Consider the following 20,946-nt stretch of genomic DNA (forward strand, 5'->3'; position numbering starts at 1 on the left):
TTGATATCACTTTTTGATTATCATGAGGAGCATCCATATTGGATCAAGAGCAACACACAAGTGATAGCGACATCATATATTCATCGAAAACCTTAAGGTACTCTGATGGCAAAGTAAGACACAATAACAAACCAATATGCATCAGATATAAAATTCCCCATACTTGTAGGAAACTTGAGGATCAACAATAAATTTAAGACGGAAAATCGAACAAATAAAGGTATAGAAGAACATCGATATTTTTAACGTGGAAAACCTCAAAATATGAGAGTAAAAACCATAATTCGTCAAAACCAAAGAAATAACTCCACTATAATCAATTAAGTGTATATTAGAGTCTTACAATGATTCACAAATAAGTTCTAACAACCACAAATCCCAAAGCAAACTAGCTTACAAATAAGAATCAAAAAGCTGGAAAATTTCCCAAATCTGCAACTTTAGTGAGAAGCAGATAATTCTCAACTTAGACATTGTTTTGAAATTCTGAACAGTAAAAAATTAGATACATATGTTACGAACCTGCCTTCCAAATTTGAGCTTGATCTGAAGGTTAACGAATTTAGGATCCTCGATTTAGTGAGTCTAGTTGTAGAAGAAAAGGAATGTGTTCCCGCAGACAAGGACAAAAAAAGATATGATTATTGTCAGGAACATTTTTTTGGCGAATTCAAGGAATTCAAGAACTTCATTTTCATCACCGGACCTAATCTATCAACTTTCATCCAATTACATCAATAACAAATTCTAATATTTATATCAAAAGACTAATGTGAATCACACACTAATGCTACACACACAATATCCTAAAGGATTATATGCACATGATCTGAATAAAACATGAACAAAATGACAACACCTAAAGCATACTCACAAAATTGAAAACATGAACATGGTAACACCTAAAGCTTATTCACAAAACCTGAATAAAACATGAACATGGCAAAATGAACAATACAGATGACAATGACAATGCTGAAAGCGTTGATTCATGAAAAAAACAACAAAAGTCAACATCATTTATCTGTTAAAAAAAGAAACCAATAACCCTAGCAAAGAAAATAAACATTCAGAAGCGTCAGAGAGAGATAGAGAATGGTAAAGTCTTGTAATTTATAGAGGATGAAGATTTCATTTCCATAAATGATATTCGTTTCCAGAAATGAATGAAGACAGTTAAGATGTCGCTACCATTGTCGTCTCGTTCGCTAGGGCGCCCTTGTGTGTTATGAACGAAATGAGGTACATGTTATGTTTTAATTTATTGGGAGATAATTTCACAAAGGTTGTGAGCTTCAACGTAGTGAAATATGGAACATATAACCACAGTTGAATGAAACAATCGTAGTTGTTATACTTTCAATTTTTAAATAACAATAAATGTGAAGGGTCGCATGCTTATTTTTATTGAAAACGTGGAAAAAAGTTAATGATGATATTCGAAGTTTGTCATCCAAATTCTGTGACCACAGTTATTTTTAGGAACCATGATGAAAAGTTTCTTAATAAAAAAAAAAAAACATGCGCGTAAAAAATGATATGACTATGGCGGAAAAATTGCCGTTGTAATATTGTATCACCGAAGATATATTTTTTAGTAGCAAGGTAAATCTAATGGCAGTTGCATATAGAAAAGTATTCATCAAACTAAGGACAAATTTTTAAATGGTTGTTGTTGGAGGGTAGGGAATGATAATAATATTAAGGTGTGGAAAGATTCATGGCTACCTTATTAAGGATAGTTTAAAGAACTTATTTGGAATTCATTGAATACCAATGTATTTTGGATTAGGATCTAATTCATCAGGAGAGACAACACTGGAACTCTACCCTCCATAAGGATAAATTCTTACCCTATAACAACATAATAATTCTTCAAATTCCTTTAAACTCTCAAGACAAATATGATAGTCTTATGTGAATGCGTAACAATGTAAAATTATATCGTTAAATATGGATACCATTACTTCCATGACAAAACTAACAACTCTAACCTAGGCAGCTCCAACTATAATAATGAAAAAAAAAATATGGAAGAAGATGTGGATCATCAAAATTCAATATCCAGAATTAAAAAACCCTCCGTCGGTGCATCATAAATAATGTTATCTCTGTTAGGACTGAACTCAACAAAAGAGAGATAATACGCCCTCTATTTTGCCCTATGTGTCTAATCCATGGTCAGTCATTTGTTCACATTTCTTAAAACTATGATTGAATTAAAAAAAATATGGTTTGACTTTATAGTGTCTTAATTCCAAAAGTATGAATGTTGAATCATCATCAACATTCATTCAATTCAATTGAATAATAACTGAATAGGATAGGTAACTTAATTCTCAAGTAATGAGCTTAAAAGACATTCTTCCACCAATTTCATACTAATTGTGTGCAAATAACATGTTTAAAGTTTCACACAAACAAAATTAAAAGTTTAACACGCATTCAAAAGTTTAAAATTTATAATCATCATCAGACTAAAACTTGTCATCAAATAACATAACAGTAGAATATAATTCATTCTCTTTCAACAGAAACATCAAAAAATAACACTCATTCTCTTTCAACATCATTAGTCGGGATCTCGTTCAAATTAAAGTCTCGAACAACTTTCGACACTGTTTCAACATCATACTTTTGGAGTTCGTTCAAATCAAAGTTTCGAACAACTCTTCACTCAGCTGTTTCACCTTCGCTCAGGTTCTTCTCCTCCTTCCCAACTGTTTCATCAATACCATCAGTTGTTAGCGGCACAAATGGTTTCTGCACTATCTCAGTATCATTCCCTTCTTGAAAGTTTCATCCTCTTAAACTCAGGATGATTCAAATCAAGATTCGCAACTGATTCGCGAAACATATCTAAAGAAGGTATTGGAGAGTGAGAGAGATAGTTAAGTCTGAGATATTAAGTATAGTGAAGACTGAGTCTTACTAAAATCACTTTAAACTAACTAAGTCTCTTTATTAAACGATTTTGAATATTAACTTAAATTAAATTTTAGATTACTCCTTACATATAGCAAATTAAGATTTGATGGAAGTTACAAGGTAGGTTAAATATATATATATATGACAATATAATTTAAAAAGATTCAGTTAATATAAGCCTTATACTTAAGCCTCAAACTTCAATAGATATGCAAATAAATTAGATCTAATTAAAATATATGTAAATAAACTGGATCTAATTAAAATTATCAAACTTATCTTAAAAGAAATACCATTTCATTATTTTTTTAATTATTTAATAATTCATTTTGAGTGTATCAATCAGAAAAATATATCATTGATTTAATTTTATGTGTAAAAAATGAGTCCTTCTAAACAAAAGGACAAATTTTATAAGTTATTTACTTCTTATCTCATTTCCATTTCCTATTACGTTATTAATTTTTTCAAGAACCTTAATATAACCTTTAAGTTCCTTTTTTTTCCTTTCTAATTTTTCATTTTCCTTACTAAGTCTAACACCAAACTTAAATACTAAGTCTAACACCAAACTTAAATATTTGTTTATAAGTTAGAATTGTTACCTCGTTATCATCTTAATCATAGGAGGTTTTGAAGAAAACATGTTCTTCTTCGTAAGATTCTTTTATCATTCTTTTAGAAAATACTTCATAAGAAGTTTGGGTGAACTATTAGATATATCTTTTAATACATTTTTCATAAGTCTCTTGAAGTTTTTTCCATTGATTCTTAATTTGATACTCGGTATGATGGATCTTCAAAATATCTTTTGGATGTGGACTCTTAGAAAATTATTCTAGATGTTGTTCTCTTAAAAATTCTTCTGGATGTTGTTTCTTCAAAAAAAATTGTGGATGTTGACTCGTTAGAGGATTGTTCATTCATTGTGATAGTACTTCCAAATGAAGATGATGAGAAAGATGAAGATTCTTTGAATATGCTTGACTTTTCTTCTTCATCCTTAAGTAGTTGGATCAACTCCTTAGTTTCATGATAATTTCCTCCTTCTTGAGCTTTTCCTAAAACTCAACACAAACCTTTATGTACTTAGAATCAACTGTTGGAATAAATTCTTGATACTAATTCTTAAATCTGGGATGTTTTTTAGATACAAAATTTCTAAAACAACTTTCAAAGATTTCAATATTTGAGAACCGTCTATGAAAATGATATTCACTTTCACTTGATGTCTCCTTTTCATGGGTATGTATATTAACTTTCTCTGGCTTTATCTCAAAAAAATTGTTGGTGATTTTAGTATCATCAATGTATTTTAGTAGTAATGTGATTTACTACAGGGTGATTCAATTATGCGTTAAAGCTTGGAAACGAGTTAGGGGTAGTGCGGAGTGCACGCTCGTCGAGCCAACGTATAATTGAATGCGAATAATTGAAACGGGGTTCCAAGGGACGAAGCCCCTGGCGGGGTGCGGGGCAGCGCCCCGTTCGAAATTTTCTTTTGAACAGTTGAATCATTTCCCAACCGACGTAATCGTTTCTGAACAGTTGCGTCTTTTCGGTTTCTATTATTGATCTCCTATATAAGGAGTCATTTGGCCTCAGTTTAGTAGAAATAACGAAACCAAACTTTCTCTCTACATTCCTGAACATTTCTCTTTGCCAGAAACAAATTGTTCTTCAAGAATTATCCCCACAAAGATTTCGTGAACCCAGGCAAGAATAGGGTCGAAATACTTTATTCGGAAAGTGTACGAACACGATTCTTCGAAGTTATCCAGGATTATCATACCCGATTATCTAACAAACGAACAAAGTAGTTTCTGATAATCATGGCTGGAGGAAGCACCGTCAAGGAGATGACTACAAACTTCGGAAAATTGGACAAGTTTCAAGGACAAGACTTCAGGCGTTGGCAGAAGAAGATGCATTTCATGTTGATAACGTTGAAGGTGGTGCACGTCCTATCTACACCGATTCCGGAACTTTTGGAGGAAGACACGGTTGAAAATCTGAGACGCAGATCAAAATGGGAGAACGGCGACTACATATGCAGATGGCACATTCTTAACGGTATGTCTGATCCCTTATTTGATATTTATCAAAACATAGAATCTGCAAAGGAATTGTGGGATTGTCTCGAATCCAAGTACATGGCAGAGGACTCATCCAGTAAAAAGTTCCTGGTAACCGATTTCAACAATTACAAAATGGTTGAATCGAGGTCTGTCATGGAACAATTAAATGAACTCCTCCTAATCCTTGGACAGCTCACACAACACGGATTGAAGATGGATGAAACAATATCTGTCTCAAGCATCATAGACAAGTTGCCTCCTTCGTGGAAGGATTTCAAACACAATCTGAAGCATGGAAAAGACGAACTGTCTTTGATCCAACTTGGAAGTCACTTGCGCATAGAAGAATCTCTAAGAGCGCAGGAGGATGACAAAGGAAAAGGCAAAGAAATTGCTGGACCCTCGGTTAATATGGTCGAAGAGGGTGGTAAGAACGGTAACAACAAAAACAGAGGAAAGAAGCGTGCTTTCAAGAACAATAAGGATAGTTTCGGTGCTAACAAGAAACCGAAACTAGAATGCTGGAAGTGTGGCAAAACAGGCCACTTCAAGAAGGATTGTCGTTCCGGCAAAAAAGCATGATAACGCGAATGCAAGTGGTTCAGGAAAGGGGTCTAAGGACCAATCCGAAAACCAAGGTCAGAAATCAATTCGTGATTTGAATAGTTTGATTAAACATTCGGTTTCACTAAATTCTGAAGCATTCTATGTGCAGGATGATGCTATCGCGTGGTGGATTGATTCTGGCGCTACAACACATGTTTGCAAGGATCGTTTCTGGTTCAAGACTCTTGTTCCAGTGGAAGATGGTTCTGTCCTCTACATGGGAGATGATCACTTCGCTCCCGTTGAAGGCAAAGGAAACGTGGTGCTAGAATTCAGTTCTGGAAAGACTATTACTTTGTTTAATGTTTTGTATGTTCCTAAACTACGTAAGAATTTAATTTCTGGTCCTGTATTAAATAAGCTTGGATACAAGCAAGTGTGTGAACCCGATAAATATGTTTTATCGAAGTCTGGTGTGTTTGTAGGATTTGGATATTATAATAATGGTATGTTTATGATGAATTTGAAGGGAGTTCCTAATGATTCTGGTTCTGTATTTATGTCCTCTTCAAATGTTATCAACTCATCGTTATGACATGCTCGTCTAGGACACGTACATTATAAAAGAATGCATGAAATGTCTAAAGATGATTTAATTCCTGTTTTTGATAAAAATGTAGAAAATTGTAAAACTTGCATGTTAACAAAGATCACTAGGCGACCTTTTAAAAGTATAACAAGGAAATCTGTCATTCTTGAGTTGATACATAGTGATTTATGTGATTTGCATGCTACTCCATCATTAGGACATAAAATTTTTTTTGTCACTTTCATAGATGATGCATCTAGATTCTGCAATGTTTATTTGCTGCACGCTAAGGACGAATCCTTAGATAAATTCAAAATTTATAAAACTGAAGTTGAAATGCAATAGAATGTGTTGATTAAAACATTACGTACAGATAGAGGTGGTGAATATTATGATCATGTATTTTTCCAATCCGTAGGAATCATTCATGAGACTACGACACCTTATACACCTCAGCAAAATGGTGTGGCTGAAAGGAAAAATAGAGTACTTAAGGAAATGGTGAATGCCATGTTATCTTACTCTGGTTTGAATGAAGGGTTTTGGGGAGAAGCTATGTTAACGGCTTGCTATTTGTTAAATAGGGTTCCTAATAAAAGGAACAAGACTACCCCATATGAACTTTGGTATAAGAAACGACCCAACTTAACATTTCTACGTGTTTGGGGTTGTAGGGCCGTGGTTAGACTCCCGGACCCAAAAAGGAAAACTTTGGGTGAAAAGGGTGTAGCTTGCATCTTTGTTGGATATGCTGAGCACTCCAAGGCCTATAGGTTTTATGTTATAGAACCTAATGACTCAATTTCTATTAACATAATTATAGAATCGAGAGATGCCATATTTGATGAGAATTGTTTCTCTTCTATACCTAGACCAAAGGACTCTATACCTAATTCAGATGAATCTCTAAGGGATGATCATTCAAATGATGTGCCAAGTGAGATACTTGAACCCCGTAGGAGCAAAAGAGCTAGAAAATCTAGATCTTATGGATCTGATTTTCAACTATATTTAGTTGAGGGATCAAAGGATCAGATTGACACTCAATACTGTTATTGCTATAGTATAGAGGAGGATCCAAGAACGTATGATGAAGCTGTGAAATCTCGAGATTCTGCTTTTTGGAAAGAAGCAATTGACGAAGAGATTGGTTCTATCATGGAAAATAATACTTGGGTATTATCTGATTTACCACCAGGTTGCAAACCATTGGGTTACAAATGGATCTTCAAAAAGAAGATGAAAGTCGATGGTACAATTGACAAGTTTAAAGCTAGATTAGTTATCCAAGGCTCCAGACAAAAGGAAGGGATTGATTATTTCGATACCTATGCTCCTGTTTCCCGTATCACTACTATTAGATTGTTGATTGCCTTGACGGCTATTCATAATCTAGTGATTCATCAAATGGATGTCAAAACAGCATTTCTGAATGGTGATTTGGAGGAAGAAGTGTATATGAAGCAACCTGAAGGATTAGTAATGCCTGGTAATGAGCATAAAGTGTGTAAGCTAGTTAAGTCGTTGTATGGGCTGAAACAAGCTCCGAAGTAGTGGCATCAAAAGTTTGATGAGGTTGTTTTGTCTAATGGTTTCATTCTAAACCAAGATGACAAATGTGTATATAGCAAATTTGATACTTCTGGTAAAGGAGTTTTCATTTGTTTATATGTTGATGACATGTTGATCTTTGGCACCGACCAAAATCAAGTTGATAAAACGAATAATTTCTTGTCATCAAAGTTCTCCATGAAGGATATGGGAGAAGCGAACGTTATTCTTGGTATTAAGATTAAACGGGAGAATAAGGGGATTGTAATTACGCAATCTCATTACATTGAGAAAATACTCAAGAAGTTCAATTATGAAAGTTGTTCTCCAGTAAGTACTCCCATGGATTCGGGAGAAAAGCTTATGCCAAATACAGGTAAACCTGTGGATCAACTCAAATATTCAAAAGCTATAGGCTCTTTGATGTATGCTATGATTAGCACTAGACCGGATATTGCTTATGCGGTTGGAAAGTTGAGCAGATTTACTAGTAATCCTAGTAGACATCATTGGCATGCGATAACTAGGGTATTCAAGTACTTGAAGGGTACAATGAATTATGGATTGTCATATATGGGATTTCCTTCGGTGTTAGAGGGTTATTCGGATGCTAGTTGGATAAATAATGCTGAAGATTCATCCTCTACAAGTGGATGGGTGTTCTTGCTTGGGGGAGGTGCCATCTCATGGGCTTCCAAGAAGCAAACATGTATAACTGGTTCCACAATGGAATCTGAGTTTGTAGCATTAGCTGCTGCTGGTAAAGAAGCGGAATGGCTAAGGAATTTGGTATATGAGATTCCGATATGGCCTAAACCGATATCACCAATTTCTATCCGTTGTGATAGTATTGCCACATTGGCTAAAGCTTATAGTCAAATATACAATGGAAAGTCTAGACATTTGGGTGTTAGACATAGTATGATTAGGGAATTAATCATGAATGAGGTGATATATATTGAGTTTGTTCGGTCGCAACAAAACTTAGCTGACCACTTGACGAAGGGGTTAGCTAGAGACTTAGTGAAGAAGTCGGTAATTGGGATGGGATTAAAGTCCATTTAAATCTATTAGCTATGGTATACCCAATTCCCTTCTAATACAACATTAGAAGCAGAATTCAATGTGGAAAGATCATAGTTAGAGATTGGAGCAATTGTGTTTATCTTCCTAAGGTATGTGCTCAGACCTGCAAGTGATGGCTAGGTTGAATTATATCTTCTTAATGGTTCTTTTGGAAAATTGCAAATGCAGGTGCAAGATTAAAAGAATCACCTATGTGAGCATGAAGTTTTGCCGCTTCAAGAAGCTTGGACTTGGCTTCCTATATGCTTATTAATGGATAAGGACACATGGCTTGTAAAGTGTCAAGTATGAATAGTACAGTATTGTAAGAAACATATGTGTACTATATCTTCAGACACTAAAATGGATTGAAGGGTTCAATCGCTATGACACCCCGATTTTCGAGTATTTGGAATGTGTATTTGTACTAAGATGAAAATTCAATCGCAAGACATTTTCATTTATGCATTTGTTTGATCGTTATACCTGTGTGTTATACCCTTGTATATATTATTGTATATACTGAGTAAATCAAGGATTACACTAAAATGGGGGGGATTTGTTGGTGATTTTAGTATCATCAATGTATTTTAGTAGTAATGTGATTTACTACAGGGCGATGCAATTATGCGTTAAAGCTTGGAAACGAGTTAGGGGTAGTGCGGAGTGCACGCTCGTCGAGCCAACGTATAATTGAATGCGAATAATTGAAACGGGGTTCCAAGGGGCGAAGCCCCTGGCAGGGTGTGGGGCCCGTTCGAAATTTTTTTTGAACAGTTGAATCCTTTCCCAACCGACGTAACCGTTTCTGAACAGTTGCGTCTTTTCGGTTTCTATTATTGATCTCCTATATAAGGAGTCATTTGGCCTCAGTTTAGTAGAAATAACGAAACCAAACTTTCTCTCTACATTCCTGAACATTTCTCTTTGCCAGAAACAAATTGTTCTTCAAGAATTATCCCCACAAAGATTTCGTGAACCCAGGCAAGAATAGGGTCGAAATACTTTGTTCGGAAAGTGTACGAACACGATTCTTCGAAGTTATCCAGGATTATCATACCCGATTGTATAACAAAAATCTCCATAAATCATCTCAAGATTGTCCCATGCCTCATTGGAATAATTAAAATTAGAGACATAAAATTATTATCTAGAGCTTAAAGTATTCATTATTAATTAATTAGCTTTAAAACCAAGTTATACTTTATATTTTTTTCTTCGGTCCATGTATTGCTCCGATTATCTACAACGTCACAATTAACAATGTAAGTAGGGATAAACGAACCATTAGTAACACAATCCCATAAATTAAAATCAACAACATCTAAAAAGATTTTCATTCTAGATTTCAAAAGATCAAACCTTTCATCATCAAACGATGAATTCATATTGAAAGAATTGTTTAAAGTCGTCATTCTGCCTCCTGAGAAGATTAGTCTTATAATAGGAGTCAGACTCTAATGCCACTTATTGAAAACATGACTCCATTTTAACTATGATTGTAAGATATTAAAATATAACTATGAATAACCCATCAATTTAACACTAAAAATATTTAGCTATAGTTTGAAAGTTGCGGTCCAATTATGAAAATGTTGAGTTATAAAAACAGTTAAGTTGATCTTATAAAAAAATAGAGATAATGAAGTGGAATAATTAAAAGAAATAAAATCAGATATATGAAAAGATGAAAATACAACATAAAGAAATAAAAAACATGAACGTAAAGAGACAATGGAAGAAGAAATTCACTAGAAATTTATATAGGTTCGGCCAAACCACTTAACCTACTCTTGTCCCAGAGAATTTCTTCTGAAGAGTTTCCAATTAACAAAATATGAGCTTTTCAAGGGTTATGTTTGTTTGGTCATCATGAGAAGTATTCACATTTGTAGCGGTGTATTCGTCGCTATATGGTTTATTGATTAAACCATAAGCAAAGCATACAATGAATCGAGTCGCCACCGCACTTTTATTTATCCTAAGGACTGGTTAAAAAGCAAACAAAAACCTAAGAAGTTTTACACGTAGAAAACTAATGAGAAAGATCAGAGAATCTGGATAAGGGGTAAATTACGCAATGGGAAGGTGTTAGGCACCCATCACGTCCTAGGTACTCCTAGGGAGCCCTTTTCACACTTGTTGTATAAGAAAATGTTTATTTGTTTTGACATATTGTGCAATTATGAATGGGATGATGAGAAAAGAATATACAATTTTATTATTTTTGTGTTCGAACGGATGAACTCGTTGCCTACGTACCTTCCATCAAAGGTAAGGATCAAAACGCCGTAGTTCGGCTAAAAGATTTCCAAAAATTAGTGAGTTCGATTTTAAAACACAAGCACTAAGGCTTTTCATTACCAATGGGAGAAAACTCAACCAACATCAACAATCCACCATGCGAGGACAGCTTCAACATACTAGTGAGGGGTTAACCCTATAATAAGTATGGAAGACTTACAATCAACTCACTAAGGATAAGGTAAGGTTTACATCAACCACTATGGTAATTGAAACCTAAGGCTAATGCATGAAAACATATTAACAATGGACAAAGCCAAAACAATTGAATGGGTGAAGTTAATTGCTTATGATTATTCACAAAATATGGTCAAGGTATGATTAAGATTGATTCAAAAAAGTGTTATGAAATGAAGTTTGAAAAATCAAGGACTTATGGTCCAAGTTTCTAATTTGAAAAGAGGATGAAGATGTTTGCACAACAAGTCAAAGTTTTTGAAAGCAAAGTGTGAAAAAGTTTAGGACAAGGAGGGTATGAATGATGGAATGTAAAACTTCTTAGAAAGGTTCACCTCTTGAAATCATATAGAAGATGATTCAAGTGTATCCTTAGAAACAGACAACAAAGCAAGCAAGCAAAAAGCAAGGTGATACCGGATGCCATCAATGGTCTTATACCAATCTCACAAACAAAAGCGGATATCGGATACCAATAAATGGGTTTACACCAATCTCCTAAAACAAAACAATGATACCGGATGCCATCAATGGACTTATACCAATCTCACACACAAAAGCGGATATCGGATACCAATAAATGGGTTTACACCAATCTCCTAAAGTAAAACAAAACTTGGATGTCGGATACCAATCTATCTGGACTTATACCAACCTCCAAAGGATGATCATAGGAATACAAAGGCCAACAACATGGTCTTACACTTGCATCCTCACATACAACAAACAAACAATGCACTTAAGCAATGGACATGAGTGACCAAGTGAGATGGTCTTACACTTTGTCCCTTCCAAATCACAGGAACAATGGCCAAAGAATATGGTCTTACAATTGTCCTCAATGGGTAAACCAAACATGGATCACAAAGATATGCAATGATGATCATGCAATAATGAACAATCAATGATGATAAGTGCACAAAGGCAAGCATGCAAACATGTACAAATGCAACAAGCAATCAATCAAACAAACAAAATCATTTAGCCCCCACTATAACCAAACAATTAGGCTCAATCAAAGGGTTAGACTTAAAAGTCTACTGGGATAGGGTAAGTGGTGCTCTTAACCTTGACATTGAGAGCCAAGGTGAAGCAGATGAAAGGATATGAGGGGTGTGCCTCATCACTCTTATCCCTGGTCAGGGAGAGCATCGAATATCAGAAGGTGGGGGAGTTCAGAAAGATGGAACTCTCTCCCCAAAGTATAGACTCTATGATCTTGGGTTTTACTCAACATGCATCAAACACAGGTAGTGTGAGCAATGTGAGTGACTCACAGAATAGTAGGAGATAGGCTAAATATCTCTTTTGTCTACCAATTGCCTCACATGAGGTCTTTACCTGCTTGGGGACAAAGTTAAACAATCACAAACATTGCCTCTTAAGGAGGACTTCAGACAGTTGCCTGGCTAAATAACAAGCCAGATCTTCCAGACTACATGGAGACAAGAGAGTCTACCTCAATGCAAATGCTATACAAGCAAAGCAATGAAAGTTCTCAAAAGAACTAAAGCGACTATGGTACCTGAAATCAATCAAATATAATCAGTATCCCAATCACAAAATCAAAACAGACAAATTATGAACCAACAGACAACACAATCAATCATGTGTGCAAAGCACAAACTCAAATGAAATGAGTTAACATCCTACAAAATGAAACAAGTTAGTTCATCACAATCAAATAAATCAACATCAATCAACTTGAATTAAACTCTTCAAAGCATTTTGCTTCTTAACCTGAAAAAACAACTCAAATGTGAGAAGTAAGACCACTAGGACAAGCCTAGGGTCAAAAGGAGGTAAAAAATTCAAAACAGCAAGTGAAAATTGATCAAAACCAAGATTTATCAAATAATAACAAAGTCTAATTGGTCCCATGTCAAAACTATACACCAAATCAATTTTATACACATGACATGTCAAACTATGCATTTTGGAATCACAATGGAGCAAACAGAATGATCACAATCAAACCAATATCAAAACAGCTCAATAAATTCCACAACAATTCCAGCTCAGACAGGACATATTCAATGAGCAGCATATCAAATTTCATGGTTTTTGGACAAGTGGAAGTAGGGGAATTAAAATCAGGAAGTCATGGTATGCAAATACAACTCCAAATAAGGCTACAAATCATGTGCCAACTTCAAATGAATGCCAAACAGTGAAAACAAATGATAAATGAATGGGACCAAAGCCCAGATGAAGTTAAACATGTTAAGAACCACTCCACCAAATTTCATCCTCATATGATAAGGTATGAACATTTTACAACATATGTAAGTTGATCACTCAAGGAAAGTTCACAAAATGGTAAACAAACAAAAATACCAATCAAATAGGCAATTGATCAACAAATCCTACAAAAAATCATGCTCAAACTAGACATATAGATGTAATCACATGCAAAAATCCAGAGCAAATGGCATTCAATAAGCATGAAAACAAAATTCAAGAACATGGCATAACATAGTGTGACACACATTGTCACACTCAACTTGATCACATCATATCTCTCTAACCAGGAACTCAAAAATAGCAAACTATACATCAAAATCACCAGGAAAGAGTCAAGATCATGTATGTAAAATTTCAGGTATTTTGGATAAGGCATCATTATTTTATGAATGAAATGGCAAAACATACACCTAAAGCATACATGTCCAAAATCATTAGGCAAAATCAAAAATCAATCAGGCACAACTTTGATTATCATACCTAAAAAAAACTAGAGGGAATTTGGAGATCAACACAAAAATCCTCACTCAATTTGGATCAAAAATGGATTAATTATGATTTTTTGAAGTTTGGTTAAGAAAATGAAATAAATATTTAAGAATGAAAATGAATTAATTAAACAGCGTGGCAATTTTGTAATTAACGGGGCCAGGGACGAAACGCAGCGTTCAATTAAAAACGCTGGCAACACGTGATTGGTCACTTCCAGCGGGAAACAGAATTTCAAATTGAAGGCATGGCTACGAAGATCAAAACACGCGTTTTGCCCAGAAAATGCAACATTCACCAAGTTCATCATTTCCAGAAAATCACTATGAACAATTTTGCACGAAAATCATCATGCTATATATGTTTGGAACCGGTGTTCGACGTAGATCACGAATATGGCAAGGAAATCGTCCAGAAATCAACACACAAAAAGATCCAATCAAAAATAGTTTTGACATACAAACTTTAATTCAAGATTTCTTGATGAATAATGGATGAAATTGCACGATTCAAGCATCAGATTACTCTATGTTCAAGGCACTACCTAAACCACATGTTGATTGCAAGAATTAAAGGAGTTGAAATTTTACCTTCTTGATGTGCAGCTGTTGAATCCGCGTGTGTTTGGCCTTGAATCGTGAAAACAGATCGTGTATATTGATGGAGGAGATGAATGGTGATGAATGCTCAGCTCAACAATGCTTGGATCAATGAGATTCGCCAACTGCCATGGAAGAGCAAGCTTTGCAATACTGAGATTTTGCTCGATTTTCCTCCTCAATTGCTTCAAACAGAACTCCAAAAACACCTGCAGATGAAGATTCAACAAAGAAATAGCACAAGCATTGATGAATTCTTGATGAATTGATGGAAAAAAGTGTATGTGAAGATGGAGAAAATTGAGAGAATTTTGAGATTTTGTGAATTTGATCTGAAAAAAATGATTGTTGATTCTGAGCATTCTGTTAGGATTAAGCCTTTATAGTTCCTCTTAATCCATGCCTTAATCATGTTTAGCTCAAATTGGAGTGATTAGTGAATTGCACACATTATGCACTTTGGCCAAATTACCCTTTCTCATTTGGAACCAATGGAATAGTGAATTTTTGCTTGCAGCAAGTCACAAATTGCATTTAGAAGTGAACTGAACTGGTTTGGTGTGAAAATCCCTTGTATTTTTGAATTTGACTTTTTTCCCACCAAAAATTAATTAGTTCACTTGAAAAATGACCTTTTTATGTGAAGTTTTTTGATGAAATGTGATGATGGATTTGGATAGTACACATCAAATGTGGTTTTCTCAAAAAAGAATCAACCAATTTGGCCTTTCCATTCAAAAGTTATGGCACTTTGAATTTCAACTTTTTCTGAAAATGATTTGATCATAACTTGCCAACCATAAATGGGAAATGAGTTTTCTTGGACTTTTTGGAAAGGCAAGAGCAATATCTTCAACTTTCATGTTGGACAAATTTTGATTTGAAGCTTGATTCATGATGTAATTTTGAGGAGAATGACTTTCCATTTTGGGCAGGTGAAAATTACAGGTCATTGCCATTTTGGGAGACTTTTTGTCTGACCTCAAATCCTTCATTGTGGATGTTTGAAATGTTAAATGAAGCTTATATGGACATGAATGAGACCTTTCCAACCATCTCACACCTTCTAATCCCTGATTAAATGCACAGTTGACCACAGTTGACTTTGCTAGGATTTTGGTTGACTGAGCCATGTTTTGATGAATTTCAAGCCTCTTCCTTTTGAGATCTTGATACGAGATGATACCACAACTCATATGAATCTCTTATGAATGATCATGGTGCCCAAATTCTTCAAGAATGGCCACCATCCATTGCTCAATGAATGATTTGACTGTTTTGACCTAGTTTGCTTCATCTGCAAGAAACAAGGTTAGATGACAATATTTTTGTACTTTTGGTTAGTAAACAAATGAAAAGCGATGATATACAAATGCAATACATGCTTGGTGATCAAGAACCACACTCACAAGATACCCACCCACTAGGAGGGAAACAAAGGTGCACAAATGATCCTTGAGGCAATGATATGACATGATATGATGCCTTGAGGCCATGAGGGATCTTAGGGCAAAAATTAGGGTCTTACAGATGCCCCTATTTAAGGTCGTTCTAGCCGGAGAAGTGAAGTTTAGAAATCTTCATCTCGACGCGGTAGAATGGGCTTAAATAACAGTAATGAGACAAATTTTGGTCCCTAAGAGACCTCATGATGCCAATGTATGCCTGTAAAAGACACAAACTCTGTGGGGATAATGGTCCACACAGAAGAAAAGACGATCCATCGGAGTAATACACTCACCAGGCACGGAGACTCTAACAGGACTCTTATTGGGGATAACAAAAGAAAGAGAATGCGTGAGCAGGACACGACTTCGAGTTGGGGAAAACAAAACTGACACAGCGTGTGCAAGACACGACTCTGATTAGGGGATAACAGAAATCAGACTGGAGACCTCACTGGGGAAGCGAAGGGCTCAAACTGGGGAGAGAATCGATTCCAAAGGAAACACAATCCATTGGAAAGACTCAAGCTGACTCGCAAAATGCATGTACTGGGGATAACACCAATACAGCAACACAAATAGAAACACAAGTCCGCTGGGGAAATCTAGAGAAGACTCTCCAGGGGAAACCAAAGGATGAGATGTTACCGGTATAAGGGCAACAAACTCAGGAAGAATGAATATCTAAGACCGGTATAAGGGTGAGAGATATCAATTAATCCAAACATCTGAGAAAGACCTGAAAAAGGCACATCAACTCAGGGAAATCTGACTCCACAGGGGACCAAGGTCATAATAGGGAGCAGACAGGAGGGAACACCAGGGATACCGAAGTATATAATAGGTGACCGACCGAAACGTGAATTGGTATATATGCCAAAACACTCATCATCCTGAAGGAAAGCTAGAAAAGCAGACTTGTTTATAGGACGGATACTCAATTCCATAAAGAATATGAATCTTACTCAACGGAGAAAATAATCAACAGATTGACCCAAGAGTGCATGAGACATATTATTCATTACCGGCAGACCGTGAATAATATACTCGAAAAGGAAGAGACACCAGAGATACCAAAGTATATAATAGGTGACTAACCAAAGACGTGAATTGGTATATATGCCAAAACACTCATCATCCGAAAGGAGGGCTTGAAAAAGCAAATCGACTTACAGGATGGACGTTCGAATCCACAACAGGAAAACGAATCTTACTCAACTGGGGACACAAACCCAAAGAGTGCATGAGATATAATATCCATTACCGGCGGACCGTGGATAAGAATACTCGCATGAGATATATTATCTATTACCGTCAGAACGTAGATAATACATTCGCATGGTAAGAAACACCAGAGATACCGAGGTATATAATAGGTGATCTACCGAAAACGTGAATTGGTATATATGCCAAAACACTCATCATCCAAAACACAAACTGGTTAAAGGATGGGTATTCGATTCTACAAAGAATACGAATCTTACTCTACTGGGGGAAGATCAACCAAGGATTCCAACCGAAGAGCGCAAGAGACATATTATTCATTACCGGCAGACCGTGAATAATATACTCGAAAGGAAAAGACACCAGAGATACCGAAGTATATAATAGGTGACTAACCAAAAAAAGAGAGATAATCGATACCAAGCATCCGGGTAACCGAAAGACAACTCAAAGGGATAACTTGCAAGCATCCGGCGAATATCCGACAAAGAAATATTCGACTCCGCAAAGGGAAATAACGAACCTTACTCGACCAAGGAAACACAAAAGGCTTCGACAGAAGAGTGCATGAGATATATTGTCCATCACCGTCAGAACGTGGATAACATACTCGCATGGAAGATTTTCCACAACCGGTTACTGGGTTAATAAAGGATAAATCGACCGAAAAGAAAGGCATCGGGATACCAAAACTAGGTATATAATGATGACCAATCAAAGAGAGCAACAATCATTACCGAGCAAACGGGTAAATGAAAGGCGATCCGCTGGGAATGAATTGCGAGCATCCGACAATTATTCACAAGGACTAGCTGGGGATACGTTGATAATCAATCAATGATCCGGGGAACAAATCACTAGCAAACGGTGAAAAGACCCACTGGCGACTTCAAAAGGGATAACATTGCGAGCATACGGCAATGATCCAGAAGACAACTTGCTGGGGATAAATTGCTAGCATCCGGCAATTATCCACAAGCAAAAGGAGTATCAATATCGAACAACGAATGAAGATAACCACAAAGAGTAACCATCATCGGTTAGGATGAACAACAAGGTTAACTCAGCAAAGGGGGGAAATTAGGGTTTACAACTACCGAATACGGGGTAGAATACCAAAATCTGGCTGAGGAAACAAGAGGTTAACACTACCGACTACCGGGTAGAAACCAACAACTCAGCTGGGATAAAATTGCAAGCAACCGGCAATTATCCACTCGTACCATAAGGCACAAACTCCGATAGGGAGAACAAAACCACAACATGGGATTTACAACTACCGAATACGGGGTAGAAGACCACAAACTCAACTGGGGATATAAATCGCCACAGGGAGATATCAACTCTGTTAGGGATGAAACCACAATAACAGAAAATCCGCCATCAACCAGAACGAACCACAAAGGTTACCTCTGCTAGGGGAAAAGAGATAGGACTTACAACTACCGAATACGGGGTAGTAGCCATACTCTGGTGGGAATAACCACAAATTAGGGTTTACATCTACCGAATACTGGGTAGAAAACCATCAACTCCGCGTGGGGATAGAACGAATCACAAATCCGCACGGGAAACAAAATAGGGTTTACAACAAACCACAGGCTGCTGGAGAGCAGGCAAACAGGATTTACGACTACCGACTACTGGGTAGGAGACCAACAACTCTTGCTTGAGGAATAAAAGGTATATAACCACAAATTCCGCAAAGAAGCAAGAAACATAGGGCTTACAACTACCGGTTACTGGGTAGAGGCCCAACAAAATTCCACTGGGGATAAATGAATTGATGCCGGTTACTGGGCAAACTCTTCATTTCTTCCACAAGGAAGCACAAGAAACAGCTGACACGACGCCGATTCGGGATTGATCCGAAAAGACGGACTGAATCAAAACACGTCCTATGAGGATATAACTCAATAGGAAAATCCACCCCAATATATGTGTTGGGAGGAAACGGAAGAAACCGCCATCCACGAGGACATATCTCAGTGGGGAACTGCAGAAGGAAAATACAGACACTTTCTGCTTATGGGCTGACTCTATATGGAGAGATTTACCACCCGACATCTGCTTGGGAAGATCTATAAAGAGATCTATAAAACCCATAGCAGGAGACAACAAACAAGAGATATATGGCAAAAATGCAACATGAATATCTGAATGTTTTATGAATATGCATGAATATGCGTGATTTATGTTTGATGAATGCTGACAAAACAGACATATCTAACACAGCCAGCCCAGGAATCAAACGTCCGGTACTATACTTCCAGGGGAAAAACCAACTGGAAAGCCAATCTGCTAGAGATCCACGTGCTGTAAAGCAAAGATCTGCAGGTACTGCAGGGGAAACAAAGAGATCAGGATACACTAAATCTCTGAGCAATGGATCAATAGACAACCCAAACAGGGTACAGAAAGTCACAACAGGCGAAACTGCCACCAAGACAAATCTGTATGGGAACAAGAGAATCCTGAGGATATCTGCAGGGGATCCCAGCATCAACTGAGAAACAAGAATTCATGGCTCGACCAAGAACTGCTGCGAAGCAACTTCAAACAACTATGGGGAACAACCCACTGAAGGAGAATCCTCCGAGTAGAATCTAACTGCACAAGTAACTCTACTGGGGAAAGTTGTTGGCTACTCTCTTGGGGAACAACCCACTGAGGGAGAAAGCATCACACAAGTAGATTCTGCAACAAGCCACTCTACTCGGGGAGAACATACATCTGACGGATCACACAAGTAGATTCTGCAATAAGCCACTCTACTGAGGATCAAAAGTAATCAGGAAATCATTCCAATCTTTGGGATGCTAGAGCCATCAACCGACCTTTACTGGGGATTGAGATAACTTTCAACAGGCAGAAACTGCCACAACAACCATTCTGCAGACTAAGCTGGGAAAAATGGAAAGCAACCATGCTGAGGGGAGACACAACAACTCCTCTGGCGACTGCACTGGGGAGAGACTACTGCTAGAGAAGAACGCGAAGTCTTCAACAACATCTCTGCTTGCGACTATATTGGGGAACAACCCCATCAACAGCTCTACTTGTGGCAATGCTGGGGAAAGCGGTAAAGTACCGAGGTATCAATCCATCAACCACTGAATCTACCACAGGGAGAACAACCATGCTGGGGAGATTACTGCTGGAGAATAAACTGAGTCTTCAACAACATCTCTGCTTGGGGAACAACCCCAACGGCAAAGCGGGAGAAAGACGATACAATAAAATGCCAGGAATATGAACAACTGTCTTACCTGTTGGGAATCATACCACCCTCGGGAGAGCACTAAGAAATTCCTGAGTATCCTTTCATCATTGTGAATTTTCACTTTGTTTAAAACAACAATTTGAAAAATTTATTTGTTTAAAACAATGACATTTTATCAATTAAAATATACAAAACATTTGTTGAATTGAAACAAATAAGAGTGCAAATAATTGGATAAAGCTCAAATTTATTTGATGGAATGGTAGCCTGCAAATGGCAAGACTCCATAGATCTGTACAAATTTGAAATCAGTGATATATATATTGGAAGAGGGCTACATTGAACATAATGATCCTTTCTCTACCAATTTGAATCTCGATGTATGCGAAGCTTTGGTTGACGACGAATCGAGAATCTTCTGACGAAAAGACGGTTGTGGAACAGAAAGTCTGGTCATGGTGCAGTTACTTGCCAAATCCCTAAT

Source organism: Lathyrus oleraceus, chromosome 7 (assembly GCF_024323335.1).
Source record: "Lathyrus oleraceus cultivar Zhongwan6 chromosome 7, CAAS_Psat_ZW6_1.0, whole genome shotgun sequence".
Lineage (NCBI taxonomy): Eukaryota > Viridiplantae > Streptophyta > Magnoliopsida > Fabales > Fabaceae > Lathyrus > Lathyrus oleraceus.